The sequence below is a fragment of the Oryctolagus cuniculus genome, chromosome 1 (genome assembly GCF_964237555.1).
Source record: "Oryctolagus cuniculus chromosome 1, mOryCun1.1, whole genome shotgun sequence".
NCBI classification, from domain to species: Eukaryota; Metazoa; Chordata; class Mammalia; order Lagomorpha; family Leporidae; genus Oryctolagus; species Oryctolagus cuniculus.
In genome coordinates, this window is record NC_091432.1 from 171,697,396 (window position 1) to 171,722,629 (window position 25,234).

Here is a 25,234-nt window from a genome sequence, read left to right on the forward strand (position 1 = left end):
TCATTGGAATTCATCTGCTCATGGAACCCTACTAAAAAGTAACAGTGCTTAAAGTATTTCCCCTATTTACCGAAAGACAGTTATGAGTTTCTTTGCATTAGTGGTATGAGGTTTTTGTGATGTATTTCACCAGGTGTGAGGTGACTGGCCATGGCTGAACATGTGTGTAAGTGTGTGTGCTGGTGGGACAATGTGCTCCAGTAAGTTGTCCTCTACTAAGTAGTCCGGCATTTTGATTTTATTAGCAACACCCTCTAACATGCATACTTCCAGCTGAAGTATACAGTTCAGTACATGAACACAATGACTGCTACTCTGGTGCAGTTCCATCTTAACATTCCTCACTTATTTTCACAATTTGGAAAATGAGCATGAAGACAGATATTAGATGATGATAATCACTGTAGAAAAAAAAGCATGTTTTGTTTGTGTATTATCCAATTATCATAAGTTTTGATCACATAATACATGCCAGATGCAATAATAAATGCTAATGTGTGAGGGTGAGGGGGTCTTTGCGTATGCATGGGCCAAATAGGGCCTTGTGGGTTTTTACTTGGGGTGATACATACGATAAGGTGAAAATTATAAAATAATTTTTTAAATTATATATAATTTATAAAAAATTATAAAAATTATAAAATATAATTATAAAATTATAAAAAAATATAAAATAATTTTTTTCTTGTGGCATTTAAGAAAAAAGAATACTTCAAAGTGTACACAGTAGACTGATGCCAGGAAGGCCTTAATCAGGACATTCAAAAAAGGATACAACAGACAGAGTTCTAGATGTGTGGGAATGAAGGATTTGGCTAAGATAGTGTCACAAAAATACATTTAGAAAAGACAATTTAACGGAAGAATTGACAATATTTTGAGGAGAAATAAATATTGAGGAGAGGGGGATGTTTCAAAAGAATCACTAACAGCCTATAAAATTGATTTGGGGATTTTGTAAAAGAAAGAGGTTGAGGGAAGAAGTGATTTGTATAGGAAGATAAAGATTCATATATGTCTGGTGAATGTTTACAAGAAGATGTCTAATTGAAAGGAGCGATAGCTCATGTGAGTCAGGGCTGGAGGCCTCATTCAGGAACCTTCACTTTGCAAGCCATAGTTAAACTCTAAAACTGAATGAACCTTGTGAATAGTATTGGAGAAATTGATGAGGAGCTGAAATTTGAACCTCTATGAAGGAGGGGGATTGGAATCAAAAGAGGGAATGGGGGATGATGCAGAGGAAGGAAGGGAGATTAGAGATATATTTAGAAAGAATAGAAATGTAAATACTTCCCAAAATCAGTGTCCTTATAAGACATCAAATATAGGAAAGCATTTCAAGGAGGTATAAAAAATCCAAAACATAACCCACGCATCCTCATGGACCAAAGAAAAGGTGGCCATTGGTGGCTAGGAAAAGCAATCAGAAAGCTGAATGCAGTAATTTAATATTTAAATAAAGTTATTAACCTACCTATGGCCCTATGTAGCTACTTTTAAGATGTTAAAATAAAGAAATATAGAACCCAATTAGTAGGCTTTTTAACTTCTTTTTGGTTGTTGAAGTGACATCTGTTAGAGCTGTTTTTCTTTATAAAATCTGTAAGAAATTCTGGCTTTTATAATCAAAGCAATGGTGATATCTTTGATTAGTGTTTATTACTTAGGGTCAGATAATAAAATGCTTGATTTACTGACTCTATTTGTTGCTCTGACCTGGAATTTTATGCTACCAGAGATAAAAACACGTTTTAGTACTTTCTCTCTGGATAGGTTTTATTTCCAAAAAGAAAGGTCTTGTATTAATTTACATGGAAATGGTTTAAGAGTGTAATCCTTCCATTTTCATTAACATTACAAAAATTGCTTTTTTGTCTTTCTTTCAACACAATGTTTTACAGGAAGAATTAAATTTTGCTGTTTGTGCTTCTTTCATTGCACCGAGTACTTGTCATTTGTTTGTCTTTGCATCCTAATTGGAAATTTAATGTGCCTTTCTCTTGAAGACAAGAAGACATCAACCTTTTCTTCTACACAGACTCTTTCCAAAGCAGTGAACTCAGTCCTTAGGGGACTTTTCAGAAGAAAACTGGCATGAACTAAAGTGAATTGCAGCATGCAGAATTAGGAAAGCTTGATTCAATTTCTGCTTTTGCATGAGAATATTTGTACAAGTTTTAAAAAACTAATTTGATGAATCTCATAATCAATATTAGTGGATGTAATGAATCTGACTCTGGATTTCAACTTTTCACATCAGTTTCTTCATTTGACTAAATGACATGCCATGATTCTTGAGGGCTGAAGAACGCATGGCCAATATTTAAGACGAGGAAAGAAAGTTCGCTGTTTTTTATAAAATATTACAAGTGACTCCAAACTATAATATGTCTCTGATTGCTTGTTTTATTCTCAGAAGATAGACAAAATACTCTTGTGAACTGAGAGCTACAATATCAGAAGCCCTGGAACCCAGAAAAAGAAACACTAATTAACATCTTAAAAAGTGCTATTTAATCTTAAATTGAAGTCACATTGAAAATATAAATTTACTTCCACATTCTAAATTGTAACATTTACTCAGACACTTCTTTCTAAAAGGTCTAAAAGAAACCTGTATGACAATGAACTACAATAACACCATATTGATTTACCACATTCATTCAGATTTGGGGATGATATGGCTAAGTCTGGGCTTGTCTTTTTCCATTATTTATGAAGAAAGTTGTTAAGTAAACTTAATAGTGTAAAAAATCTTCAAGGGAATATTTCCAAGAACTTCCAAGCACACAGAGTACAAGTTTACATGGACAACCCTTGGCCAAATTCAGTTGGCTTATAGGACTTAAAAATCTGTCAAGGGAGGAAGCATTGTGAAACAATACAGAAGCAAGAGCACAGCTTAGAAATAGCCAATGTTAAATCATTCTACAGAATGCCTTTCAAACAAATAAATAAACCTCAAAAAAAAAAAAAAAAGATAAAATGGCTAGACACCATGAAATGTCTAAATAAAAAAAAAAGTCACAAAACAAAACAAAAAAAAGTTAAACAGATAGTGTGTCGGTACTGTGGCACAGTGGGCTAAGCCTCTGCCTGCAGCAATGATATCTCATATGGGCGCTGGTTTGTGTCCTGGCTGCTCCTGTTCCAATCCAGCTCCCTGCTTATTGCCTAAGAAAGCAGTGAGAAGATGGCCCAAGTGCCTAGACCCTCAAACCCTTGTGGGAGACCTGGAAGAAGCTCCTGGCTCCTGGCTTTGCATTGGCTCAGTTCCAGCCTTGCAGCCATGTAGGGAGTGAACCAGCGGATAGAAGACCTCTCTCTCTGTCTCTGCCTCTCTCTGTATCTCTCTCTCTTTCTCTCTCAAATAAATAAATAAAATCTTAAAAAAAAAGATTACACGAATATGATAAGATACTATCTATTTGAGAGGAAAGGTCATAGACTTTTAAAATATGTGCTTGTTTTACACCTAAAATGAAATAGGGACTTTGAGTTTATCAACAATGCCTATAAAAGTGTCTGGCACAAAGTAGGTGCTCAGTAAATATTTGAACAAGTTTAATTTACACTTATTTTAATCTGTTAATGGTTATTGAACCATTATGAAAACCATCTTGTTTTGTGCCACATGCCCTCAGTTTTGTGAAAAGGACTGATGCGCCTGCATACTTCTTGTTCATATGTGTGTGAGTATGATGAAAAGCAGAGGTGAATGGAAGCTAAGGTTATTCCACAAAATGGATCATAAAAGCAATTTTAATTTTTTTCTAACTGAAAGACTAAATAACTAATTAGTTCTGTGCAATATGCTTTTATAGTGATTTTAATTAAAGCATAATTTTGCCTTGTCCATCAAATCAAAAGTAGTTTTAAATAGCTAATTATACATTTCCTAGTTCATATTAAAGATTTTGGAAATTTGCCTACATATGTTAATTTAGAAAGAAATATTTAATTATATAAGTACCTCAATGCCTAATTTGTTAGAATATTTCTTAAGAAATAGTAATTAGCTAGGACTGAACAGTAAATTTTAAGGTTACTTTTATGAAAGATATTTGGAATAGTAAACTAGGGCTGGCATATTCAAAATGGGAGGATAGAGCCAGAATGAATGTTCTGGGAAGGGTTGAGAGAAGGTGGGTGGTGCTTTTATCATTCTAGTTGTCCTATATTCTGCCATTGCCTTCCGCAAATGAATAGTTGTTTCTGTTTCTGTTTTGGGGCTCACACAAGGAATCTGATGTCTGATGATACTACTGTGGCATAAGAAATTTGCTGGTGGAAATAACTCTTTAGCCCAGAATGACCATAGAAATTTTCTAAAATGTTAAATGTCAATATATCAAGCTTTAATAATGTCAGCGAAAATTGACAAAATGTTCTTTTTTCTAACAAAATGCTTTTACTCACTGGTTTCTCTATCTTTTCTCACAGGATTTTCTATCCTTGTTATCTATAGTTTACTTTATAACACTGAAATAAAGAGTGTGACAAACATTGGTGAAGAGTTCATTTTTATACTGTTGTGTAGAGGCTGGAGGCTAAGGTGGTGATTATTTAACATTTGAAGTCGCCTGATCGAGAATACACTGAGGGGGTGGTAGCTAACTTTAGGAAGGCTACTAATCTTGGAAGACTTTCAGCTATTCTTTTGGTACCTCTGATTAACACCAGAAGTTTGGTTATTTAGCAAAGTGGATTTTATGCATGGCTTTTTGGTGATGATATGCATGAGATTCAATATGTTGGGACTTACCAGAAAACAATAAGCCATCACTCTGAGACTTGGACAAAAGGTTCATATTCTAATGAACCCAGGATCCCATGCCTTTCAGGATATTGCCTTGGGTTTAAGACATTGTACCAGTCCTTTATTTAAATGTATGTTGGAGGATTTTCGTTTAATCTTGTTCTGACTAGAAATTTAGCTAAATTATACCATACTTCAAATGAACTTTTAATGCAAGTTGCTGAGGGCTTAAAAAGACAACATTCAGCACTTCATCAAGCATATTGGTTACATGGCTGTTTCATGCTTGCATTCCTATGAATGTTTGTTGGTGAGGTTGGTTGCAGTTTGCAATATACCTTCCCCATAACACACTCCATGGGATTATGGGGGATGGGACATCGAGTTTAATCTTTCTGAAACTTGAAACTTACTGACTAACCACCAACGATGACTACAACTAATCAAATAGTTTAGGCAATCATCTGAGTTATCAATCAGAGAAAGAACAATTATGTTTTATGTATTATATGAAAGAACGGGACTTACTCAAAATCTCATAGTATGGAGCAGGGGTCACACACTTAGTTAGGGAAAACTGGTACCAAGTGTTGAAGTCATTATCCATTGACCTTAAATACTGTGTATGCAGGGTAGGATGCTTAATTTTTCCTGTTTCCACTTCCTCATCTGTAAAATGGGTGGAATTACAATAATCTATCTCATATTGTCATTCTGGAGACTTGATTAATACAAGTGAATAATGAGGTTTGTAAGAAATATGCAACAATTCTATTGAAAACAATAAGACTGAGTCTTGTGCTCTCTCTACTGTGTACAGAGTGTTTTTCTTATTAATCATTCCATTGAAAATTTATTGGCTTCTTTTTTGTAACTGTTTGTAATGTGTGTATAACCTGAGCCATACTGACTATATAGTCAAATGATTAACAGAATGCAATGATTTATTTGGATTAAAACCCTAAAATTTTAAGGGAGATTTCATTTTTTCTGCTTAATCAGAAGAAACTCTCATGTTGCCTAGAATTCTTGAGTTCAGTCCCATTCAATAGATGCTCCTACTCTTTTTGCTGTTTTATTTCAAGCCTTAATGAACGAAGAGTTTCTTAGGCCTTTCAGTAATTTTTCTTCATTTGTCAAATGTTTATTAAATGCTGCCAAAGAACAAAATTACATCAATTAATTTTAATTATCTTAATTTGCCTTATTTTTGATTCTAGAGTAGGGTAACACTGTATTCCACAAAATACAATGAATGGTCCTATGGACTGAGCAGAGGAGGTTGCATTATATACCAAGAAAAGTTAAAGAAAGCAGAAACAAATAGCAAGTATGATATCAGGAATGACCCCCTAAAATCTGTACAAAAATGTGGCCCCTTAAAGTTCCCCAGAAGTGCCATCTGGGATGCCACATATGCTACCGGAATTTGGGGTGCGATGAGATATCACCATATGCTTATTAACAAATCCCTAATATTAATAAGCCTGAGAAGGTTCTTGCTTAATATTTAGAGAATTCTAAATACTGGCACAGATAAACGAGGCAGCATAGTACATTTTAGGCTTTTATTTAGTGCAAAAGATGCATAGGAGAGTGAGAGCTTTATCTAAAAGAGAGAGGTAAATCTGGGTTCATACCAAGCACCAAGAACCACCCATGTGGAGGAGCATCTAGGCCAGGAAGCCTAGGGTGGGTGGCCCAAAGGCCATGCGCCCTGGAGGTGCAGAGCTACAGCAAGCCCCCTCCTGACAAGAGGCCAGGGAAAAGAGAGGGCGGGATACACCATGTCCCAGGCTTTTAACCCACTTCCAAAGGGTAGTGGTTAATTAACCTGATTGGCTGGTCGGCTCCCAGGTGTGGCCAGGTAGGGGCATGAGGTCACACAGGGGCATGGCAAAGGTATCAGGTAGAGTGTGAGGTCACACAGGGGTGTGGTGAAGGCATGGTCTTCCAGCTCACAAACCTAATGGATTTTAACCTGTATGCCTGCCTACTTCAAGTAGATCAGTTAGTTCGAAGTTACTTTCTTTGTAAGGTGGGGACAGAGAGATAGAACAATAGGAAAATAACTAATTGATTAACATCAGAGTACTTTGGGTTACCTTTTTAATTTAAGGATTAAGGTGGAAGAAACTTCATTATCATGTCAATTAAAACTGGCCTTTGGAAATTTGCTCTTTAATCATGAATTTGTTTGGAGAAATTATTGTTACCTCGGTTCTTTGTCTCACATGGAAGAAGAATTTCCAAGTGGACAGCAAAGAGATTTAAAAGTATTTATTAGACTCAAGGACCTCCAGCCAGAGTGGTGTGGAGGGAGCCTTCCAAGAGAGGAAAACCCAAAGAGGACTGGTGGCAGTTGGCTTTAAGCACAATCTCGAAGGAAAAAAAAACCTGACAATCAAATTGGCATTCAGTTACCAGGCAGGAACAAAAAAACATCAAAAGACCTCATTTACAATTCTCCATCCTGTCTGGCCTGCTAAGGGTGGGAGAGGTAACTTGCTTTCACAATAAGCTGTGAGCTCAGGAAGAGCTCCCTTGTTATTCTCATAGTAAATTCGGAGATTCAGAAGGAAGGAGGGTGACCTGCTAAAGATAACGTTTTTTGGGGAAGGTAGCATGTATTTTACACCCCAAATTCCATTGGGATCCCCTGACTATCTATTAGCCCATCTGACTCCTCACAATTTCTCCCTGAAGGACGGTTCTGTTTGATTGGTGATGTGGATTCTAAGTAACAGAGACTCTCTGTGATTTTTATCTTGTTGGGGTTCAGTGAAGGAGTTCATTAAAAAAGCAGGGGAGCAACACTGAGGCACAGCAGGTTAAGCCACCATCTGCAGTGATGGCATTCCGTATGGCTACAGTTTAGAGGCCTAGCTGCTCCACTTCTATTCCAGCTATCTACTGATGTGCCTGGGAGTGTAGCAGAGGTCTTCCATGCACCCTCATGGGACACCCAGAGGAGGCTCCTGGCTTCAGCTACTGCAGCCATGTGGAGAGTGAACCAACGGATGGTTCTCTCTCTCTGTAATTCTGCCTCTTTTTTTTTTTTTTTTTAATTTGACAGGCAGAATTAGACAGTGAGAGAGAGAGAGAGACAGAGAGAAAGGTCTTCCTTCCGTTGGTTCCCTCCCCCCCGCAAGTGGCTGCTACGGCTGGTGCGCTGCGCCAATCCCAAGCCAGGAGACAGGTGCTTCCTCCTGGTCTCCCATGCGGGTGCAGAGGCCCAAGTACCTGGGCCATTCCTCCACTGCCTTCCCGGGGCCACAGCAGAGACCTGGACTGGAAGAGGAGCAACCGGACTAGAACGCGGCGCCCATATGGGATGCCGGCACTGCAGGCGGAGGATTAACCAAGTGAGCCACGGCACCAGCCCCAAATTCTGCCTTTCAAATAAATAATTAAATCTTAAAAAATAATCCTTTGTTTTTTATTAACAGTAGTTACTATGTTTTTCAAAAAGAGATACCAACAGCTTATTTACAAAAAGTTGTGGAAGAGACACAATGTGAACATGAACAAATGACAATAAAAGTTCAAATTGTAATAGGTATAATGTGCAGTAAATGTTAAAGACTTTTGGAAGAGGAATTCATCATTGCATTCTAACAATTTTGTAAATAATCATTGCATTGATACTCAGGGACAGATTCAGGAAAGTACTAGTAACAAAGAATGGTTTGAGCAAGTTTGATGAACACATAGGCTTCAGAGAGGTGCTGAGTAGGGCCAGATGGGGAGCGAGGTTATTGAACTTCACAATCCATGTGCCAAAAACATCTCCCTCTGTCTGCATCTCATTCTTCTTTACTCAACTAACCTACCTGTTCCTTTCAGTAGCTTGCCTCACCTTACAACTTCACTGACACTCTGCTCTATCAAGTAGGAACTCACTTGAAAGAGATAACAGGCCGGCGCCACGGCTCAATAGGCTAATCCTCTGCCTGCGGCGCCGGCACAGCGGGTTCTAGTCCTGGTCAGGGCGCCAGATTCTGTCCCGGTTGCCCCTCTTCCAGGCCAGCTCTCTGCTGTGGCCAGGGAGTGCAGTAGAGGATGGCCCAAGTGCTTGGGCCCTGCACCCCATGGGAGACCAGGAGAAGCACCTGGCTCCTGCCATCGGATCAGCGCGGTGCGCCAGCCGCGGCGGCCATTGGAGGGTGAACCAACGGCAAAGGAAGACCTTTCTCTCTGTCTCTCTCTCTCACTGTCCACTCTGCCTGCCAAAAAAAAAAAAAAAAAAAAAAAAAAAAGAGAGAGAGATAACATAATCAGTTTCTTTCACTGTGGTGCAATTTCCTTAGTTCTTTAAGGGCAGTTGCAATGTCTGTAGATAGTTCCTTCAACAACACCTAAATCCAGCACTTGGCATGCAGTAGCTATCAATGAAAAAAGGTTTCTTTTATTTGGCTTATTTAATCAAATGATTTTTTAATCTAACAAGCCACTGAGATCAATAGGACAATTACTCAAACAAAGGAGGGAAAGAAGGAATTTGAAAGGATGGAGTACTTAAGTGGCTAGTGCTCTTCAGATGTGGTATCTCATTCTCCGTTTTGAAGCAGGCAGAGTGTAGCAGGAGTGTATTATTTCCCTGAAGAGCTAAAAAAGGATTTTGCCAATAATAGGAACGATATGGTGGTAGGAAGAAACTGAAGACAAAGGAGATTTGTTGATTATTTATTTGTTGCGCTGAGAGCTTCAATAAGGGAAAGTAAGACAAAAAGCATGAATAAGTAAGAGTGATGGATTCATGTTGGATAATACTGAGAGACAAATTTGGAAAGGTAGCAGTGGTCTGTGCTGCATTCTGCTTGAATGCTGAAGAATTTGGGTTTCATTTTACATACAACTGAAATACTGTTGGCCGCTCTACTTAGGTTCCACTGCTCAAAATTAAGCAGTGATTGTCATTTATAAAACAGGACAGGAAACTTAAGTTAACAAGAGAGACATAACAGCTAAATGTAATATTTTAGACAGGGAGATTTGAACTTGCACTGGGAATTAGATAACATTAAATAATCGTTTTTTATTGACGATTAAATGGCATAATGCTATGTTTTATAAATCCTTATCTATTAGTGATACATTTTGACATACTTACAAATGAGGTGATACAACGCCTGAAATATATAGGAAAAGGATCATGCTCTTAATCACTACTCAAATTGGCATGAAGAACAAAACATTGGCAATGTGTTGATAACATTGAAACTTGCTCATTATTCTCTCATCGGATGGAAATGTTTGAAAATTTCCATAGTGGGTCTAATGTTCTGTGGTTTAAAAATGAAGGCGTATGGAACTTTCATAAAATCTTAGGGATTTGATGGTTGCCTGTTTACCCTCTTGCATAAGATTGTTTCCATATCATTTAATACTCAGAACATTCACAGAGGGGCTGAAATCAGAGTTCTTCAACACAGAGGTTATCACCGGCTTCTGGGGAAATGAAAGCAAAGCTAACTCACAAAAGTTTCAGGATAGCAGTAATGTATATTGGTTCCTAGAAATTCTCTTTAGAATGCCTAATACTAGCTTATGTTTTACAATGTTTTGAAACAAAAAGGTTATTTTTATGAGCTGAGGGAGCAAACTGACACAATGTGACATTGCGAAATTTATAAAAAATGAAAAATTTCCTTTTTATTAATAGCTTCTGAGTATGTATTCAATACATATATACTGATTAATAAATGGTCACAATGGGATACCACAACACATTTATCATAAAGGCTACAATTTTGAAAACAAAAAATCACGGACAATATCATATGTTAGTAAAGCTATGGAATAACTGGAACTACCAGACATTGCTGATGGGAGTTCAAAACAGTAATGCTACTTTAGAAAATACTTTGGCAATTTCTTACAAAGTTAAATGTACATTTAACCTACAACTCAACTACACCACTCCTAACACTTCTAGAAAAGATAATTACAAGAGAAAAGAAACCCATGTTCTCATAGAAACCTGTGTTGAAATGATTATAGCACCTTTAAATCATAATTTCATCAAACTGAAAATAATCCAAAAGTCTTTGATTTGGTGGATGAATAAAAGAATTGTGGCAAATCCATATAAGGAATACTATTTCCTTTAAAAATTCAAAAACAGAAACTACTAAGATACACGACAACATGGTTGAATCTCAGATGAATTATGACAAGTGAAAAAGGCTTGAGTCAAAGGTTGCATAATGTATGATTACATTTCCGTGACATTCTGGAAAAGCAAAATCATGGGCAGAATCAACAGAGTAGCTGCTGCCAGGGGATAGAGGTAAAAGGAGGCACTGATCACAAAGAGGAATGAGGAAGTCTGGGGGAGTCCATTTGGGCTGCCATCACACAATACCTTAGATGGCGTAATTTACAGACAACAAGAATTTGTGGCTCACAGGAAGGATGGAAAGTGCAAAGTCAAAGTACTAGAGGATTTGATATCTGGTGAGGACCCATTCATCACAGATGGTGTCCTCTAGTATGTCTTCCCATGTTGGAAGGCACAAAAATGCTGCCTTAAGCCTCTGTAATAACTCCCAGAGGCCCCACCTCTTAATACAATCACCTTGGAGGTGTAAGGTGGGTTTAAACAAAGGAATTTTGAGATATAAAAATTCAGATCATAACAGGAGGTAATAGAATCGTTTTATATCTTGACTGTGGTAGTGGTCAAATGATTTTATTATTTGTTACTACTCAGAACTATATGCCAAAAAAGAGTGGATTTATGTATATAACTACCTCAATGACCTTGATCAAAGATAGGTAACCAGATACTCAAATAATTCTTTCTTAGTGTCATTCACTTGAGTCTCATTTCTTTCCTTGTTTCTTCATTTGTAAAGAAGTCTAATGGCTGCATACTGTTCTATCAAAACTGCCACTGGCATAACAGTTCTATTAGAACATTTAAGCTCTCTTTCCACTTTTCAGTTTTACAGATAAAATAAAATAATTAATAGTATCATTGCTTCTACAGATGTGTTAGTATGGATGGGAATATTTTGCTAGTTCTTTGTAATTGACATTTCCTACTTTATGATCTAGGACTAGTGCATTCTGTAGAAACAAGAAAAATACGTATCCTCAAAATAAGTCTTAATTTTCACAAATGTATAGATTTCTATTTTGATAACTGTAGTTTATACATGAAGCTTTGTGAATTAAATAAGAGGGCAGAATGTTGACACAACAATATTCAAAAAGCTTTACTAACTTAGGACTGAAATATCTGGGAACAGACTAAGTGTTTCAGTGGGTTTTATTTCCTGCTCAGAAATATTAGTTCCCATATGCCAGACAGCTGATAGCTAATGTGTACTCTGGCCAAAGACTGCTTTTATGGATAACTAGGGGCTCTGTGTGTAACTTTGGAATCTGCAATAACAGCTTTGTAAAAGAGATGTATCAAGCAAGGTTGAAAGTATAGATGTCTCCATTGATTGTTTTAAATTTCACCATTGGCTCTGCATATGAAGCCATGGTATGAATCACTCCAGATGTACATTTTGAAACAGCAGTCCTGCTACTATCTACGTCCCCATAAAGGTCTTTATTCAGGTAATCCTCAAATAGCAACAGCATCAATAGCTTGACTTTATCAACATAAAAACTCTGTCTTGTGAAGCTGTTTAATGTACAATAGAAAAGAATACCTCTGTGAAGATGGGCAGGTAGGAGTCAAGTAAGGAGACATAAAAGGAGGGAAAAAATGTTTATTGTTTTACCTCCACTTTGTAAAACTTCAACCTGTTAACTCCTTTCATTTTTTTTCCAACTGTCTTTGCTAAGGCTCTGTACCACTAGTGAGAATGTTTCTTTCTTAAGACTCTCTATGTTTCTACGCATTTTTAATGACCTCCATTGCCATGGCACCATCTAGACATATGACATTTTAAAAACAAACATTTCAGCATAATTGATGAATTCTACCTTAAATGGCTGTTATGAAGTTCTGACGGCTAAACATAACAAGAAGCCTTCGTTTGGCCAAATTAAACCTTGCTAAGCAGGAGTAGCACATTGAACATATTAGCATGTCTTATTTTTAAAAGCTTGACCTAAAGAGAACCACTGTAACAACAAGGGTGATGGGTCCACAAAACGAAAATCACAAGAAATAAGTTGGATTTTGGCCAGAACATACAATGGAAAGGTCACAAAGATATGTCATTATTGCAGGTAAGTTATATTTTACATACAAGCAGCCATGGCAAGGAATGCTCAGGTAGCAAATCATTCATGCCTCAAGAAGCCATGATTATACTGCCTTCTACTATAAGAAGACATACCCTTTGCTAATAGTCCCTTAAACTGTCATCAATGTTGCATAAAGGAAAGATAATTAATTTAAATGGCATCTGTTACTTACAAAGAATTTTGCTCATGTGTCCATTCATCTAACATAGTCAAAAGAAATGCTTTACATATAATTGTATGCAAAACACTATTCTAGGTACTGGGATTGCAGCAATGAGCAAGTCAGGTGATACCAGTCTTCCTACATTGTTAAGACTAAAGTTCCATTTGGGTCCTGAATAAGGAGTAACAGAAGGTTAGACCCTTTAATTTATCTGTGCATTTGTGAGTTAGATATTATTTTACCTCTTTTGGCGATCAGGAAACAAAGACTCAGAAAGACTGAGTGAGTTGTACAAGGTTACACGCTGGTGTGTCACAGGAATAGCATTAGGATCTAGGACTGCACACGGTGTATATTTACATAATCAAGAAGCTCCTTCCTTGTTTACATCAGACCCCTTGAGATAATAAATGGGATTGCAGATTTCTTCAGATTCAGTATGCAAAGGTCTTCATTAGGGTTGAAACACAAGATTTTTCAGAAAAGTTACGAAAACTTAAAACCCAGAACTTCCATCACTTTAATTTCAACTCTCTTAGGACTTTGATAAGATTTTTAGATTACCACTTTGGACTACACTATTGTTGTATTAAAAACATCCCGAATTTTAAATGACTGATTTACAAACTAAGTTCTGGAGACTACCACCTTTTCTTTTTTCTTTTTAAATTTCTAACCCTTTGGTTTATAATCCACACTTTCATGCCAGCTTCTAGCTTATGTCATCCTGGATAAAATGGAAAGTAGGCACATTTTTTTTTTCTTCCTCCATTTTTCCTATTCTTTTCAGAACCAATCTTCTCTAATTAGCACTTGTCTAATTTCTGCCCACTTGGCTTCTTAAATGTAACAATTGACTGCTATGGCTAGTACCCTGTGCTTGTATGTGTGTGTGTTTGGAGGGGGCAGAGTTCAAGCTCTTATACAATAAGATTTTGAAACTCTAATCAAATTATTCATTGTAACAAAAATTTTTCTTTGTTTTATAATTATTAATGGAAATGGATTAAAAAATATCAAACCATATATTATACCGAAGATATGATATTTAACACCTTGAAATGGACAGTGAAATGGAAAATTAGAGGGAGAATTGAAATATTCAGTATAAAGAATTAATTATCAAGAGAAAAATAACATTTATGGACTTCAAAATTAATGAGACACTAAAGAATATTGAAAGTTGCTATGTACAAATTATCACGTTGAAAATAATGAAGTGAAAGCCAAGTAATGGCCAAGTCATTAAATAACTTATACTAAATGCTGATTTACAGAATCAAAATACAAAGGAATGCTGCATCAATAATAGTGGACAGGTAAAATTAATTATACTATTAAATATTTTGCCATCTTTGTAAGTTGTGCCTGGTCCTTCTGTAATTAATTATAAGCTATAGAGGCAGAAAATTTGTGGTTCAGAGGTATACCTTTTCAAATATAATTTCCACACCAACCACAAGGCCCTTTACTATGTCTAGTTTATGTTATTTGATATCTTATTTAACTCAACTTCTTTTTGTCAACCTCAACAGTTTTCTTTTTGGACTCAAAGTGGTTATTGAGCTTCGGACTACTTTGTATTCCAATCTATACTTTGGAAATCTGCTTAATTTCCTGCTCATTCTGGGAATTGTGAAAGTAGCTCTTGCTTGATATCCTGCACTCCATCAAGGAAGGGTCACCATTTGCACTGTATCTAGAAGATTTTCTTGTGCTATTGTCCTCTTTACATTTTAATGTTATTTTCAGTGATACGTTAGACTCAGCTCTTATTGCTTCACAAGAAGCTACTGTAAAATTTCCAAGATTTCTGTGAGTAAAGCTGTAGCTAGAAACCAGTCATAGTGGATATACTTAAACCAAAGAAATCATGAAATGCTTTTTACTCCTAGAGGGATGACTTATCAACACACCACTGGATCATCATGCCCTTCAGGATATATTAGGTAACTCTGGACCCCAGATCATAAACTATCATTGAAATATTTATTTTTATCATATTTTACTGGGTTTGTCTCAGATATATTGAGCTAGCATTACCTTAAAGTGAATGCTCCACCCAGTGATTCAGTGTGGATCTGGATTTTCATTCCTTTAGTTATTCCTCTATTGCTCTATGAGCAATTAAGACATGCATAGCTAAATGTAAAACTGAAAACTTGAATGTTCTAGATAGTATTTCTTATATGTGAGCTTGTCCTTTTTTAACCCATAGCCTTCCTCTGTTGACACCAACTATTAAAATAACCCTTTTTTTGTGTATTCTAGCCTTTTAAGTACCAAGATGTAGTAGAAGAGTAAAAATGTTTACTGTGTTGGATAAACATACACTTTGTCTATGGATATGGAAATAAGTACTCATGTAAGACATTGGGGGGTTTTATAATGGCAACTATCAGTTGGATCTGTTTATTTTGTATAGCTTATTTTAAAGCCAGTTAAATAGTCATTCATTCAGCTCTAGCATATGATATTTTTAATGATGGACAATAACTAAGCTGTGGGTGACAGGTCTTTGATATCCCCATTAACATTAGTTGATTGATTACTTGCTGCTTTGAACTAAGTCTCCTCAATGGCTATTCTGCTTTTTAACTGGCCTGTGAAGGCTGGTAATCTCTAATCAAGATTACTTAAGACTTATATCTATTAGTAGAACTAGAAAAACCATAATTAGTGAATGCCTCATCACAGTATAATGCACAGGGATGTGACAATGCATCAGCTTTCTGTTGATTTTGCTGCCTTTAGGAAGTCATCTACATACTGGTCTCAGGGTCATTGCATCCCTAAACAGACCTCACTTCTGGACTAGATTTCATTCCACCATAAATCATTTGCTGCATTGCAAAGACCCATATTGAGTATACATGTTTTTATATTTATTATCCCTTTAAATAAATTGTTGTGAGTTTTTTAGACACTGATCCCTTACCCAGTAGTTTTGCTTGAAAGAATTTAAGTTAAAGAGTTTTGTCAACCAAAATGCTCCAAATTATTGTATGACATTCAATATTATGTTATTAGTATAATCTATAATTTAGGAAGCATTCACAATATCTTAATCCATTTAAAGTCTAAGAATATGCTACAAAAAGCTTTGCCACATCTCCAGGCTACACATGAAATAATTTAAACAAATTATCATATGAAGTAAAAACCTCATATTCATATCCCCATCTGACACTTCAACCATCTCATCACAAGTCTTGTTACAGCTATACAACGATGGCAATTCTGAATCACCTATCTGCTATAAACACTCTCGAATTCTAAACTTTTGGCACATAACACTCTATAGCTGTTTTCTTACTTGCTCTTGTTGGCTAAGATGATCAAGATCCGGAATGACTGCATCCCATATAATTCTTCCCAAATGTTTCCCTTCCTGACATTCTTTAGCCATATGGATCATTCCATTTTCAAAAGGTGAAAAAGTGCCAGGGAGAAAAGAAATTTATGTTTGGATCATATAACCACACTGCAAATTAAGGGACAGAGGGCAAAACTGCCTGTGTATAAGAGGTAGATTGAAAATCAAACCTCCCCTGGAACTCATAAAACTCATCTCTTTTGGTGTTGCAAGAAGAGAGGAACTAGGAAGTACACAGAATTGAACCACAGCTCAGATTCAAAACATATGTGTATAGAAAGAAACAAAACAAAACAAAGCAAAACCCCTGAAACTGGGCTTACTTTCAATGTAAGTTTTATTCCATTGCATAGGGCACAGGGAAGCCAAAAATGATCTAATTTTCAGTGCCATTTGCATTATCTGCCAGGTGCTAAACTCATTATAGACCATTGCATCATTTGCTGGAATCACCCACTCCTTCATTAGCCACACTCTTTTTTAGGCACCCAGTGCATGTATTTTGAATGGACCATCAAGGGGATTGATCAAAATAGTTTTGTTATGGTTATAATCTATTTCCATTGGTTGGAATGGTAGGGAGTTTAATTAACCAAAGTGAACTTAATAATAAGGCAGCTACAACATGTATTGGCCATTTTCTATCTGCTCAGTTTGTCTGCTAGACATTTTAAATGATCTAAGTCACAATTTCCATCTCTATACAGTGAGGATAAAATGGCAACTACTTTGCCATGCTGTTCTGAGAATAAGAAATAGCGTGTAGAAATGAAAGCAGCATGATAGCTAAATCCAAAACACAGAGAGTAACAAATGCTGACAAGATTGTAGAGAAAGGAGAACACTGATAACTGCTGGTGGAATTGTAAATTAGTGCAGCCATTGTGGAAAACAATGGAGATTTCTCTAAAAAATTTAGAAATAGACTTGTGATATGATTCAGCTTATACCCAAAAGACTTGAACATATTGTATCAAAGAGATACCTGTGCTATCACCTTGGTTCTGTTCATAAGAGCCGAAATGTAGAATCGACAGAGGTATCTTTAATGAGATGAATGGATAAAGAAAATGTTGCACATATATACAATGGAATATTATTCAGCCATAAGAGAGAATGAAATTCTACCATTTGCAGCAAAATAGATGCAACTAGAGGATGCCATATTGAGAGAAGTAAGTCAGATCCCTAAAGAGAAATACTGTGTATTCTGCCTTACATGTGGGAGCTAAAATTTGAAAACCAACCAAGAAATGTCTACATGTAACAGTATTACTGCAAATACAGTTTTATAAACTTTGTTTTATACCTTTGTCAAACCAAGTGGTTAAGAATGTTATACTACTATAGTTTTAATGATCTGTGATTACTTTAAAATTTACTGTATATGGGTGAAATGGTCATTTTCCCATTCAATTATTGTTTATATCTGTTGCCTATATTCCCACTAAACTGAGGTCTTCTTGCCTTTTCTTGTTAAGCTTTTTATTCAGTGAAGTATTAAGCCTTCTGTATTGGGATGTAAATTTAAAATATGTTATCTCAAAAGCTAAAAAAAGAAAGGGAGAAGGAAGGACGGTGGGAGGGAGAAAGGAGGGTGGAAGAAGAGAATATCATTATGCTCTTACAAATGTATGTACAAAGCACACTGAATCTGTTAAAAACTAATTAAAATTAAAATTAAAAAATTTAAAAGCAGAAAGTAGCATGGTAAATGGTGCATAGTTGGTACTTACTAATAGTGACTTACTGACAACAGCTAATTTACAATTCTCATAAGTGAGAGAGGACTATTAGGATGAAGTAATTGATGAACAAAACAGGAAAAGTATGAAATTCATCTGTACTCTCTGTGAACTCCCTAACATTCACAGGCCATTTATAAAGGTGACTGCAATTACACTTCCCCAGTCCTTTTGGTAAAAGGCATTCTATAAAAAACTAAGTGCAAGAAGACTAAAATGACCAAGTGACAATTTCTGCTGCTCTCAGCTGTAGAGGATGATGGGAGTGCTCCCAAGGGTGCCTTTTAATAAAGTTCACTTTATTATTCGCTAATACATTTTATCAAGCTTCACTGACTACAACCATGAGTTTCTTAAATGAGAGATCCTTTTTCTTTTTAGCAGAGCAAATCAAGATTTCTTATCATAATTTGGTATGTCTGGAAGACAAATTCATACCTTTCATTGTTCTGTGGCTGGGCTACTAGACCAGTTAACCAGCTTCACAAACCTGTAGAACTTGCTAGAGAAAAAGAAAGCCATGTATGCAGTGATTATCGAGGAAATGTAGATTTCTGTATTTCCCTTACCACTGAGCTTCTGGGCTTCTTTCTGAAGAGCCAGGACTTTTTTTTTTCCTTATGATACATTAAATAACTTAATTTTCATAGAATGAAATGCGTCAATGAACCATCAGATAGCTGCTGCCTCATTTACAACGAAGCAAAGGTGCAACTGATTCATTGAAGACTTCTTTCATTTTTGTGTCAGAAGCACATGAATTTAGCTGTCAAAAGAAAGATTGGAGGTGTATGCAACTGACAATGTAATATAATTTTCAGCTCTAGGATCTATCATTCTAGGTTCTCCTATAACAGAGATGCTATGAGAGCAAATGTAATAATCAATAATTTATTAATTTAAATTCTCCACCTTCTCCATGTTTTCCTTGTGGTTTTTCTTCTCAAGAATGATTCAAACATACAATTTTTTTTTGTTTTAGAAAAGTCAATTTTTGTTGGGGAACAGACCAAGCAAGGATCATTCATTCCCTCTGTATTTATGAATTCAATTTAAGGGATGAAATTATTCTGAAGAGTCACAAATCCACAAAGTTCTATCTGTTTAAGTGACTTCTAGTTAAAATGGAGATTGAACTTTAAATTTGCAATTCTCTGTGGACTGCAATCACCATATTTATCTATAATCTGTTACTTTTACTCAGAAATTGGGAAGAGATATTATGTAAGACTCTGCTGATGAAATCATTAATTTTAGGGAGCATCACTGATTTTTTTTTTTTTTTTTTGACAGGCAGAGTTAGACAGTGAGAGAGAGATAGAGAGAAAAGTCTTCCTTTTTCCGTTGGTTCACCCTCCAAATGGCCACTACGGCCAGTGTGCTGTGCCGATCCGAAGCCAGGAGCCAGGTGCTTCTCCTGGTCTCCCATGCGGGTGCAGGGCCCAAGCACTTGGGCCATCCTCCACTGCCTTCCCAGGCCACAGCAGAGAGCTGGACTGGAAGAGGAGCAACTGGGACAGAATCCAGCCCCCCAACCGGGACTAGAACCCCGGGGTGCCAGCGCTGCAGGCGGAGGATTAGCCAAGTGAGCTGCGTGCCAGCCGTCATTGATATTATAAATTCATTTCCTTGATATTAAAAAATAATCCACTGGGGGCGGCACTGTGTCATAGCCTGTAAAGCTGATGCCTGCAGTGCCAGCATCACATATGGGTACCAGTTCGAGTCTCTGATGCTCCACTTCTGATCCAGCAATCTGCTATGGCCTGGGAAAGCAGTAGAACATGGCCCAAGTCCTTGGGCCCCTGCACCTGCATGGGAGACTCAGAGGAAGCTCCTGGCTCCTGGCTTTGGAACAGCACAGCTTCGGCCTGCTTTTGTGGACATTTGGGGAGTGAGTTAACAAACGGAAGATCCTTCTCTCTCTTTCTCTTCCTCTGCCTCTCTGTTACTCTGCCTTTCGAATAAATAAATACACCTTTAAAAAAAAAACACACATTCACATAATATGGAATCAAGGATATAATTCACTAGAACTCATTTAACCTAGATTTTTTTCAACATATCTTTTCCTTTTAATAGTGTGTGCGTGGGGCCAGCACTGTGGCGTAGTGGGTAAAACTGCTGTCTGTAGTGCCGGCAACCCATATGGGCACAGGTTCGAGTCCTGGCTGCTCCACTTCCAATCCAGCTCTCTGCTGTGGCCTTGGAAAGCCGTAGAGTATGGCCCAAGTCCTTGGGCCCCTGTACTCATGTGGAAGGCCTGGAAGAAGCTCCTGGATTCTGGCTTTGGATCAGCACAGCGACCAATTGGGGAGTGAACCAGCGGATGGAAGACCTCTCTCTCTCTCTCTCTCTCTAGCTCTGACTTTCAAATAAATAAATAGATCTTAAAAATAGCGTGTGCATGTGAGTAGAATTTAATGAAGCAGTATCTATCTAGAAGAAAAAAGGAAATGCTTTTTTGAAAGGTTGGTGTGTCACATTTACATTTACTACAGCTAAAAAAAGTAGCCAAGTACATCTACTGGCTTTCTCTTCCTGTACCAGAGACTATACCAAGCTGAAGGTAGGAGAAACTATTTTTAACATGTAATGATTTGTCTCTTCACAACAATGGAAGAAGTAAGTTCACCAGAAATGAATCTCTTCTGACTGCACAGTTGTTACAATGCACAAAACTGAAAGACCACGTGTGGTCCCATCTGGATGCATAAAGGAAAGCAAAATTGGAAAGAAATACTGATTTTTATCTCAAACTGTGGGTGAGGTTGGGAGTAGGACACATAGAAATATATGATAATATGTTGTAGGAAAATATAAAAATTTAATTCCAATTAACTTCCTATTCTTAACCACTTGATTTTATTTTCTGCACTAAAATACTTCATGTTAACAAACAGACCAAAGAGATTCTAGGAAAAGGGATAACCAGGAACAGAGAGAATATAATATCCATCGCCCTCAAAAGTCTCTGAAAAATAATAAAATATAAAGGAAAATCATGAATATTATGTAAACGTATATTCAGTACAGGTTGCTGACTAATTTAAAGCATACACTTAGTTTTTTATTTTTTATTTTATTTTTTTAAAGATTTATTTTATTTAAATGATAAAGTTACAGAGAGAGGCAGAGACAGAGAGGTCTTCCATCTGCTGGTTCACTCTTCAATTGGCCACAATGGCTGGAGCTGTGCTGATCTGAAGCCAGGAGCCAGGAGCTTCTTCCTGGTCTCCTACACGGGTGCAGGGGCCCAAGAACTTGGGCTATCTCCTACTGCTTCCGGCCAGGAAGCGCCAGCATCCCATATGGGTGCCGGTTCTAGTCCCTGCTCCTCTTCCGATCCAGCTGTCTGCTATGGTCTGGGAAAGCAGTAGGAGATGGCCCAATTACGATGAGAAGCTGTGTGTCAGGCTGTGTGTGGTGGAGGCGCTGGTTGGCTCAGGGGCTTTGGCATATGCTGATGGGGTGGTGAGATAGCTGTACTTCGGAATACCAACTCTTACATAGTGTTCTATGTGGGTATTTTCTCAAAGACCATCATCTTTCTCTAAAGAATACTACTTCAGTTTCATCCCTTATTATGGGACCCAGGGAGTAGGGGTTTTATGTTTATAAGGGATATCTGAATTTTTTTTCATAATTTCTGAACAGCACCTCATCTTGACACTCTTTGTCTTGCTAGTCTTGACTTTAGTTTAATCTCTGAAGTTTTACCCCTCTGATCTGTGAGAATGGAAGAGAGGTCATCTCATAGCTATAGATTATCATGGATATAACTTCAGACTTATAATCCCCTGCATTCCAGTACAAAGGTTTTCCTCTTACTTCCATATACCTGGTATGTCCACAGCCTGAGCCTCTCTAGGTTTTCAGAACTGTGGAAGCAATTGGTGCCATTCTCTAAGCAGGTGACTCACAGGTTCCAGATTTCTTCACTCTTGTAATTCATCCAGCTTTCATCTACCAAACCTTTATTGATATCTGTGAACCATTTTTGCTGCTTCCTGTTCAATGTCTTTATATTACTGTGCTTTAAAATTTCTTGCCTGATATTTTAAGCATTTTTGAAGATAGCAGAGATATACACCCTGACCTCCCACTTATTATGTTTTACCTAAGACTGTAGATTATATTTAAATTTATGTTGCTCATGAGATTTATATTAATTCAATAGTTTGTATTACAATTGACTTCTAATACTAGAGTACCACTCATACAGAAATGTTTCTTGATACATTACCTAAAGTAACACAGGAATCAATTTCAATAAGAGATGGTGTTGCCTTACTGGCCATATGATATCAGAGTTTGGACTTGGAATTGGTGAGCATGAAAGCTGAGTTTATAGAAAAGATAGCTTCATTTCCACCAGCTAAGAGAAATAACCCCACCAAAACATGTCATTTAGCATTTATTCTTTGAAAAGTACTTAAGCTAATAATTATACTAATATGAATAGCCAAATAATTAACAAGAAGAAAAATACAAGAAGAAACTTTTGTTATAGAATCTTCCTTTTTTCCCACCTGTTTTCTTATTTCCTTTTAAGCTATTTATTTCCCTCCATATATTTGTTTCTTAATTTTTTTATTTTCATTTTTCTTCAAAGGTAGAGAGACACAGAGAAAGAGACAGTCAGACATGGATCTTCCATCAGCTGATTGCTTCCCCAATTGCTTCCAACAACTGCGACTGGGCCAGGCTGAAGCCAGGAGCTGAGAACGTCTACATGGGTGGCAAGGACCCGAGCACTGGAAACTGCTGCTTTCCACTGTGTGAGCTGGCAGGAGGCTAGAATCAGAAGTGAAGCTGGGCTAGAATCAGAAGTGAAGCTAGGAATTAAACATAGGTGCTCCAATAAGGGATGAAGGTATCCCAAATGGCATTTTAGCTGCTACACCAAATGCCCAACCCCCACATACTTTAAACTATTCAACTAGTTTCTTTCAAATATTAAACTGTATTTTTTCAAGGGAGTGGGGAGGAAAGTACTGTAAGTGTACTCTGTATTTCTGTGTATAGGCATGTGCTGTGTCTGTACAGGTGGAATATGTTAGACATGATTTTTGCTCTGCTGTCATTTAGCACTTTGCTGAGGACACCAAATTAACATAAATTACATGTTCATGAAACGATCCTTTGGAAAGTATATCATTGTCATTTAGAGGCAGAAATAACAAATCTACAGTGAATATATGGCATGCATAAGGACCCTTATGGATTCCCTGACAGACCCTAGCTACAACAGTGACATTAAATCAATATGACAGGGGCTGGCGCTGTGGCGCAGTGGGTTAACGCCCTGGCCTGAAGTACCGGCATCCCATATGGGCGCCAGTTCTAGTCCCGGCTGCTTCTCTTCTGATCCAGATCTCTGTTGTGGCCTGTAATAGCAAAAGATGGACCTGCACCTGCATGGGAGACCCGGAAGAAGCTCCTAGCTCCTGGCTTCAGATCAGCGCAGCTCCGGCTGTTGTGGCCAATTGGGGAGTGAACCATTGGATGGAAGACCTCTCTCTCTCTCTGTCTCTGTCTCTCCTTCTCGCTCTGTGTAACTCTGACTTTCAAATAAATAAATAAATCTTTAAAAAATCAATATGACTTCTATATTCTTTTTATGAATTATATTTTCAACAGTAAACTATAATTTATGAATAAATTGATAGATACAATGAAGCATAATTTTGCATCCTGGAACTGTATCCTTCCATAATTAAAATACTCCAGCTGAAACCTACAAAACTATTGAAAGTTACAGATAAGACTAGACAGTGATATAACATCTCTGATTTCAAACTGGAAACAAAAGACCCAAATACTATCAGTTGATCCAAATAGTAACCCACATTCCCATATACACCAATGTGATTATGAAAAGAATTACTAGGTTGGTTCCTTCTATCTGGTACAAAGTCAATAAATTCTAGGAGGTATATTGGGATGAATTCTCCTAGACCTCTTGGGTTTCATCTGCAGCACAATTCATTTAATCACAAATATTTTTTTACAGCCCACTATATACTAGATATTTCACTGGTGATACGAAGAACCATTAGACAAGGTTGTTATTTTTCAAATTGTTTTCCATTGTTTGGAAAGCACATGCATATAAACATATTATTAGAATGAACTAAAGACTTTCAGAGGTTTATTTACAATGTCATAGGATTAACTCAACGAGACACATACAAGAATGGTACATGAGAGAACCCAGTCTTTGGAAAAGCAAAATTGAAAAAGTTAGCAGTGCTAAAACATAGCATATATGGAAATTGGGCTATGATAGGGAAATGAGGCTAGACAGAAGAAAGAACAATTCATAAAAGAGTTTTTGAATTATGAGTGGAAATCATGGACCTAAGTAGGATTGACACACAATAGTCTGCATTTTAGAAATATCCTTCTAGTAGTGCAAAAATTATGAATAGGATTCAAGTCTTCGTTCTATAAAGACAAATCTAACCAATCATAGAGATGCAGTTGTACAAACACAGATATCTATTCCTTGCAGAAGAGCTAAAGAGACTGCCTTGACTAAAATTTCTTATATAAAATCATGAAAGAGGAAGCTAATTAAAATCATTTTTTACAATGGAAAAATATAATAAAAATTTTTTAAAATCTTAAAATGGAAAACAAGTATAATTTTAAAATCAGGAATTTAAAAATGTCTGCCTAAAGAAAACAGATATAAAAAATTGAAAATAATAATATAAGGTTACAATATGGCCTCTTTTATATGGTATTAACTGAGAAAAGCTATAGTCCTTACTATAGGTAAGTTACTAGAAGTAACCCATGCCATTTCCTGGGAATTCTAATGGAAAAAGGAAGGATATGCACTGGTTGGTTTCCTTTTTTATGAGAGAAAGGATGCAGAACAAAATCAAACAGTGAAATTCTGAGTTAAAATATTCCAATCACTATTTACCATGATTTTTGGTATTTTGCAAAGGTTCCTAACAAGC

At 36.8% G+C, this 25,234-nt stretch overlaps 1 protein-coding gene across 2 annotated transcripts in view; it reads right to left on the reverse strand.

Annotated features, from left to right (window-relative positions):
* PTPRD (protein tyrosine phosphatase receptor type D) overlaps window positions 1–25,234 on the reverse strand; it is a 1,630,925-nt gene that overhangs the window by 686,716 nt on the left and 918,975 nt on the right. The gene's annotated exons all lie outside the window — the stretch shown is intronic.